Below are 8,789 nucleotides of genomic sequence, written 5' to 3' on the forward strand. Positions count from 1 at the left end.
GTTGCCCTCAAAGCTGCATGAAAAGGACCCTCTCCCTGTGGTGCAGTCGTTTTCTTTTTTTGCATTGGTACATGTCCCCATGGCAGTGCCCAGCTTCTTTCCTTTTTTGACAATAGTTTGTCAAATAGCCATAAATATTGACAGAATTTTCAAAGAAGATTCATTCTCCATAGACTTCAGTGGAATTTTCACTGCTATGTTTAGGTTAGCCAAAGCCTTACTGAATGAAACCTGGGCACATTCTCTCATCCCTACTCAGGAATGAATGAACAGAAATACAAATCCTTTGCCAGATACAACAGCTCCCATATATGTATTTCAATGGTGTATTAAGCTGTTTGCTTGAGTTCAGCTTTACCCTCTACAAGGTCCAGCTATTAGATTGTGTATGGTAAGGCATAAGCTGACCATACATGGCTAGATGTATCTAGTTCAGCCCTGTGGGCCGAATTAGAGAAATTGCTTGATTCCCCCATCCACGCTATACAGGTCGCTTGAGAATTTGTCAACCCGCAACTTTGATTTTTCAGTCGACCTTAGTGGAACCGGGTGGTGCCAACAGGAATCGTCTGAAATTCAAGCAGTGGGTGGCCACCGTTGAATTTCGGACGATTCCTGTTGAAATTCCAGCCAAGCTTTCGAGTGAGCAAATATTAAGATCCCGTATTGAAGTGTCATTTTATTTTTGGTTCAGTCTTATCCTTTAATGAATAGTGTAGAATTCTACATGATTTGCATTTTTTGATCCAGCTCCATGTTGTGCAGGGCTAAGATCCTGAGTGACGCATTGAGATTTCTCCACCCTGATGACTATATCCCAGGAAACATTTCTAAAATTTTGGCAGCTGTACAGGAATTACTGAGCTGCACGTCACGCTGCCATAATACTCTTTGTCCTTCTATTTTACAGAACACAGTAAAGTTATACAATATACACTTCAAATGTGCGGTTTGGATAATTAGTATATTTTCAATTCTCTACAACACAGACAGATTAGTATATATTTCCTGCCTTGGTAAAAGACACATGACTGCAATAACAATCTTCTGCCACAGCAGCTCAGTTGTAACTTTTTCCATCAAGATTAAAAGTGTCAGTCCACTGAAAATAATCAGGGGAATTCAATAAAGCCCTAATGGCCAGTTGACTGTTTCGGTAGATTTACCGACACTTGCGTCAGACTCAAGTAGTTCTTAATGCCACCACTTTAAGAATCTGTCGATATGGACGCGGCAGATTCAAAAATTATTACCGACAGTTGACAGATTGGAAAAGTGGCGGTAATTAAGATCGTCAGCTTCCTGTTCATTGGTTGCTAGGACACCGGGTGGGGAATGCTGGATGACATCAATACCTAAATATGGCTATATGTGAGTAGTGATGTCAGCCAGCACCCCCCTTGTTTACATTTAATTGTTCTAGTGACTTGAGTGAGAGGAACCTGGTGGGGAGTTTCCTATCAGGTTTGCTCTGCTGTTGATTGACAGCAGACAGGTGCTAAAGCCAATAGCAGGCTGACTATGGCACCCACTCACTATCAAAATTCCCCATTAGGCTTTGCCCACTGTTGGCGTCACTGGTCGTAAGGGTGCTGTCAGATAGATAGTGTCAATGACAGTGGGTGAAGCCTAATGGGGGAATTCAGGGAACTGAGTTCCCTATCAGGTACGCTCTGACTGACAGCAGGCAGTGGCGGGTGTCATATCCAATAACAGGCTGGCTATGGCACCCACCCACTGCCTGCTGTCAATCTGCAGCAGAGCAAACCTGAAGGGGAACTCAGTTCTCTGAATTCTCCAACAGGCTCCACACTCTACCATATAAGTTCCTGGCCTTCTCGTCTGCTTGTGTGACAGGTAAAGCGGCCGTGCAGGGTGGTCCTTAATACTGATCCTCTGATTTTATCAAGCTAAGCATTATTGAGCTGCACTGAGGATAGAGTTTCCAGTTTGGACACTTCAGTCTCATTGCACCTTTGCACCGCAGATGTCAATTTTTGCACCAAATTTGTGTACCTATTTGCAACAGGTACATGGATCTGATGCAAGCACCGACATTTGTCATGAGCATGCAAACTGGAATTCTAAAGAGTGTCACAGACACGCATTATGAATTCCAGTGAATATGTTTAGTTATTGGAGATGGTGGGATGCCTAGTTCATAATCATTACACATCTTGATACCTACTCCATCAGTAGGATCTACCTGTCATTTCCAGACTCTGTTGCTTACCACCTGCAAGTTTTGTCAACTTTTTTGTGTTCCAGCTCCTGTTGTTGCCTCTTTCTTTAGAAAAAATTATTATACAATCCATCAGTGTGAGTGGGACCTCCTCATAATGGCCAAAACAGATGTGAAGACCCAGGAATTTATCTCTGCCCCAGAGTTTTTATGCAATAAAGAAATCTGACAGATGATTCATCTCTCTAGCATCTGCTGAAAGCTGAAATATAAGTTTTGAGTGGATTACATTATAATAGTTAGTAAGTAGACCATGCAAAGTTCAGTTTGCAGAACATTTGCTGAACAAATTTACGAACCCTTAACATAGCACCCGATCCCCATTGAAGTGTATGAGAGCCGAATCTTGCTAGTTTTTTCTTTTTCAATGCCAGTTTGCATGTTTTTGTTAAAAAAGGGCAAGGGTAGCTGGACACTGCCATAGGGGACTTGTACCAATGCCCAAACAAATTAGAAAATACGATTTAATGGTGAGCAAATATTTTTGCAACATTCAAAATACTCAATACAATTTATTTCAATAACATGTCCTGGGGATGCCTTAACCCTTTCTCTGCCAGGCCCTGTGTTCCACATTTGGCCACAGCTGGCCAGACCATTTTTGCACTTTTCTTTAAATTTTCAACTGCAGCTTTCAGATTTTGTAAAGGACCCCCCCCCCCCCCCCCAAAACAAAAAAATATAAATAGTCAGTAGAATCTGAAAGCACAGGAATGGTGGAAGAAAAAGATGGGGCTACTCATGTTGTAGTTCCCACAGCAGTTGTGCAAATGTTTATCAAATCAATAATTTAATTTTTTAGTTAAACCTAACACATATTTGTACATTTTAAATAGAGCCTTTTTTTGCAAAATGGTAACAAATGGTAAAGATTGAGAGGTTGGCTCACACTTATGGGTTGTGGTAATCTGCCAGATCAATTACTGTTATTTTAAAAAGTGGGGGGGAAAAAAGAAAACATCATGCACTGCGATTGGTTTTAACAATGCACCACAACACATGTGCATAATGCACACCACATTATGGTGCACACTGTTGCACATGTATGTTGTGTGTGTGGGGGGTGCTTTATTTCTTTTTTAACTATTTTTTATTATTTTTTACATTATTATTTTTAATCATTAAGATTTCTGATTTACAATGAATAGCTGTCATCAGCTGCTTATCAGTCATGAACTCATAGCAGAAGGTTAAATGCAGCCAGCATAAGGCATGCTGAGCTGGCCAGCTGGGAACATTTTCTTCCCACTGCCTGCATATGAATTTTAATGAGAGCTTGCGCTTCCTCCATCCAGAACTTTACCAGGCCACATTTCCATCGCCACCCCCCTCACAAGCACCATGTTTCTATGTTAATGGTTACAAGGGCTTCAGTTCCACATCCCTGGCCCAGTATGTGGTACGTTGTTCCCCTTGTTAGTCATTGACAAAAAAAAAGTCAGAAGTAAAATAACACAATGTTGCAAAAGTCCTTTATTTTTTTTAAAAAAGCAACGTCCCACAATGTAAATTCAAGGTCAATCACATTGTGCAGTGATGCAGATCCAGTGTCAATTAACGATTGACAGTGCCCGACAACCCATGGACACAACAACTCTCGCTATGACAATTCTCTCCCACCTCGCTTCGGCCACAAAGTGATCTTGACCATAAATGTGCCTGTATGTGGCAGCCAAGTTCACTGTCAGTTGCTCCGGAGAGGTGTGTGCACCTTTAATAGTATAGGTAATAGTGTCTATAGATGGAAGCCAGGTGCATTATCAGTGTGAATGAAATGGTGGATAGGTGGAGCCAGGTGTACACATCATTCCAGTGACAATGACTGCATACATATACGTAGATAAACACATACAAACACTTATTCCTCTGGTGGCATGGCTGATCTCGGGTTCTCTGGGAAATCCAGGTGGCGCTTGCTGCACTGAGGTTGCCTCTTCATCCTTATCCCCCAGCCCACTCCTCCATTTCCTACCAACTGCTCATACTTCTGCCCACTACTCCTCCTCCTCTCGCCCCCAGTCCTCCTCCCACTAGCTAAATCAAAGCGCAACGTGTGTGACTCACGCACGCTGCAGTTTGCTTGTGTTAACATTTCTGGAATTAATGAAATAACTGGTATTGCCAGGTCAATTTAGGCAAGTTTCCACTACTGGTCATTTGTCAGGACAGGTCAATTCCTGCAAGTTTCCATTTCTGGTCAATTGCCAGGGAGTGTCTGTTCCATCAAGTTTCCACCTCTGGTCAATATGTCAAGGCAGGTCAATTCCAGCAAGTTTTCACCTCTAGTCATTTGTCAGGGCGAGTCATTTCCAGCAACTTTTCACCTCTAGTCATTTGTGAGAGCGGGTCAATTCCAAGAAGTTTCCACCTCCGGTCATTTGTCATGGCGGGTCAATTCCAGGAAGTTTCCACCTCTGGTCATTTGTCAGGGCGGGTCATTTTAGGTAAATATACAGACAGGCCCCAGCCGCTGGTATTTTGGTAATGCTTTGCAACATAACTCTTTCAGGCATTTAGTACTTCTAAAAATATGCCTATTGAAAACAGCTGTTTTGTGAAAGGAAATAAGTCATCAGTAGGGAAATGCATTAGACAATAGACAACACCAGCATCTTACAAACAAGGGGAGATCACACAAATACATATGTTCTGAGCAGGTAAATAGAACTGGGCATCAAAAGCATAGAACAAAAACAAGCAAGAGCATGAAAGAACAGATCAAACTTATTATGCTATCACTGGTTTTAGTCACATGCTACATGGAAGGATAATCAGTCCTTACTATAAAACTGGCAAACTATGTCTAAATAGACATGAAATTACATTTGTACAATCTCATAATTTTGCCTAACATTGCCAGGATTTAAATATTGATCACATGGGTTTGAAAACCCATCAGATTATTAGATTGCTATTGATCCATCAAAAATAAGCACCACTGAGAGCTGTCTGTCTGCTCTTATCTCTTCTTTTCCCCCCATAAGAATAAAAATGAATGTTAGCACTAAACTGGGCATTAATGTTTAGCTGCAGCCAAGCCAAGAGACATCCCTCAGGGTTTGTTGGATTGCATTTCCATGTCCAACTGTATCCATATGTCTTTAACCAGCTTAAAGTGTATTTCCACTTTTGTAGCCAAATTGGGATAATACCTTTTATATATTGGTTAAATGTTCCTTTTCACATCACATAAGTTATAAAATAAGAAAATATTTTAAAAAGTGCTTCCGTTTAACCCTTTTGCTGGCAAGGTGTTTTTTCCCCCTTTTTTGCACACGTTATAATCCACATTTTAGGCCTGAAAATTAATTATATCTCCCAATAATTATATCTATCCTAAAAAGCACAGATCATGTAGAATAAAATGGCAGGGGTTGCAAATTGTTCTGCCACATGATATTAGCACAACTCTTTATCAAAACCAAAATGTCAGTAAGATTACACTTAAGTTAATTTAATGCACAAAAACACAGTATAATAACCCCTTTTTTTTGTTAAATTTAAAACATGATGTTTTGCCAAGTAAAGAGATACCCAACATGCCAAGCTTAAAAATTGCATGTGCCTGTGAAACAGTGACAAAATACGGTACTCCAAATTGTCCGTAGGTGATTCTTTAAAAGCCTGTACAGGTCATCAGTTTAGAGTTAATCATTAATATTGGCTAGAATTATTGCTCTCATTCTGGCACACATGGCAATACCTATCATGTAGCGCAATCATAATTTTTGTACTTAGGTGCACCTGACGTGTGTTCATGTTAGTTTGCGTGCGTTCGCAGGGACAGGGAACTTTCAAAATGTTTTGGGCATTTTTAAATGTATTTTATAAAATGTTTTACTTTATTTTCATTGCTATCACATGGGGGGGGGGGGGGAATTAGACCCCAGTGTCACCTTTCCACTTCAAAGAAGCTATTCAAGCTAAGAGCAGGCTTGAATACCTTCTTCCTAGCTTCTAAACTGATAAGCCGATGTAAAGCACGGTCACAGGTGCACAGGTGCTCTCTTACATCATATAAGGAATTATAGGATAAAGTGGCAATGTCTTATTATGTCTAATGAATGATTTTGATGTCTAATGATGATTCTGAGGAAGGGGGCTTGCCCCTGAAATGCGTCAATCTTGGCTGACTGCGGTCGGTGGACAGTGATGTGACCGGAGACTACCGTGTTACATAGTCGGGGGGATACCATGTTGGGTTAACAGACAGTGTGGCCTCTCGTTTGTTGTTAAAGCCTGATAAAAACGTTTGTTTGCGAGTACTTTTATCCATTGTTGTATTTATTGTAATAAACGATTTTACACACAGAGGTGGCGCTCTGTTCCCTTTTGTTTTCTATGTCTAATGAATGCCTGTTTGAAAGTCAAATTTTTGATTTTATAGTATAGGTCTGATTTAACATCAAGTACTACTAAACCCTGCAAAATGACCCTTGGCTGAAAAAATATTCCTCCTATGGCTACATGTCCCAAGCTGACCATGAAAGTCAAAGTCAAAATTCCTTGATGTTATGCGCGCACACCTGGTCTTCCACAGCCAATCAAGTAATAACCTATATTACCCCTTAATTTTGTCATAGATTAACTCTTTTTTAGGCACACTTTCCATCTCCTAGCGATGTAATCTCTCCACTATAACTAGACTCTGGGCAACACTTGCTTTTTTGTGAATATTTCGATTGCTGTTTTTGTTGCCTTTTTATTATAATTTTATCTGTGTTCAATTAATTCTTGTTTTATTAGCAACTCCCATCAAAACTTAAGAATTCTGCATTTTCCTCATGCATTGCCTAATATAGTCATTAAAATGTATGTTGTTTGGGGTCCCTTTGGTTACACTACTATATAACATTTCTGGATACAGAGACTAAACATCAGAGTACACTTAATTAGTGTTTAGGCAGATGATGTTTAATCCCCAGTATTCAGGCTCTGCACTGGGATAAATGAAATCTTTTACATTCGGACTACATATATTCAACCTCTAAAATCTGTCTGAGTGAGATAAGAATGGTAATGTGATTGGATGTCCTGCTGGAAGATGAGAAATCCTGTACTTTGAACAAAAAGTTTGATTAGCTAAATCTTTCTTACATGAATGTAAAAGCTAAAAAGTTTAGGTATTCCTTTGCTGCTAACTCTATCCTTCAGAAAAACAGTTGAATGGCTTGGGCTGTATTTAAACATTTTTATTGAATTGATGGCAAGCTGTTGAGGGCATGACTCTTGTTCCCACTGTTTTGTGTATTTGTGTATATTACAATAATATGTCTTTAGTATTTTGCTAGTAATATTTTTCTATGAATAAAAATGTATCTTATTTATGTATCACTCAGCTGTGGATCCTCAAATCATCTCTGAATTGGTGCCGACACTGTCCTTCCTTCTGGAGGGTGGCTACTTTTGTTTCCCATGGTCCCTGTGTGTTTTTTTACAGTAGCCACCTCTCTAAACTCACTCCCATGATGGATTACAATCTCAATAAAAATGAGTAAACTAACATGAGATTGTAGTCTATCACTGGAGCGAACTTGGAGTGGTGGCTATGTATACAGATAACTAGCATTATCAGAAGAAGATGACAACAATCACAACCTCCATGTTTGCTTTATGTCAGGATTACTTAAACGTTTTTTCTAGTTTTGGATAGAGTGGAGAGGAATTAGAACACCGGTCAGGTTGTTATTAGTGTCTGTGTTAGTGTTAGAGAGATTCACACTCTTTATTTGTCTTGGTGACCTTTTTTTACAGAAAGTGAAAGAGGAATAGATGGGAAATCTTCCATGGATAATAGTTCTGCTGACCCTGCTGTCCACCAGGGATTTCCCTCTTTTGTGGAAGAATTTACTCCCTCTTCCTGTTGTGGCTATCAGACAGGAAACAAAGGGAAATCTCCCCGATTGGACACAGATGTTAAATAAAGCTGACAAGGGTTATAACAGTCCCTTACTCTATCCAAAACTGAAAAAAAAATCTGCAGATGGATTTGCATATACTTTTTGGTTCACAAATGGACCAGAGTCCTTGCATGCTGCAACTTTACCTTCCGCCAGCTTAATGCAAATAATGCACAGTCTGTAAAAATATACAAAAATTGAAAAACATTGATTGAAATATAGGTAATCCATATCTACTGTATATCTAGATCTTTTTAGCAAGCATGTTAAATGAATTAGGAGGTAGGTACAGTAAATATTGTAATTCTGCAAGATATGTGGTGACTGACTCTCCTTGCTCTGTCAGTTATTCTCTGTAAAATCTCCCTAACCATAATTTTACTGTACATTGACATTACATGTTAGTTGATTGTAATAATGACAATAATTACATGTCATTATTGTCATTATTAATTAATAATTAGTGACAATTGTAAAGAGCACATTCCATATGCAGCAAATGTACATGGGCTTAACATATAGTAGGTGTTTATAAGTATGCCAACAAGTAACACCTATAAAAGTAAACACAAGTAACACACGTAAAAGACCATCAGTAATAAAAAGACATGCTGCGTACACACACACATTATATATATATATATATA

This window comes from Nanorana parkeri, unplaced genomic scaffold (genome assembly GCF_000935625.1).
Source record: "Nanorana parkeri isolate BGI_ZX_2015 unplaced genomic scaffold, ASM93562v1 scaffold167, whole genome shotgun sequence".
NCBI lineage: Eukaryota > Metazoa > Chordata > Amphibia > Anura > Dicroglossidae > Nanorana > Nanorana parkeri.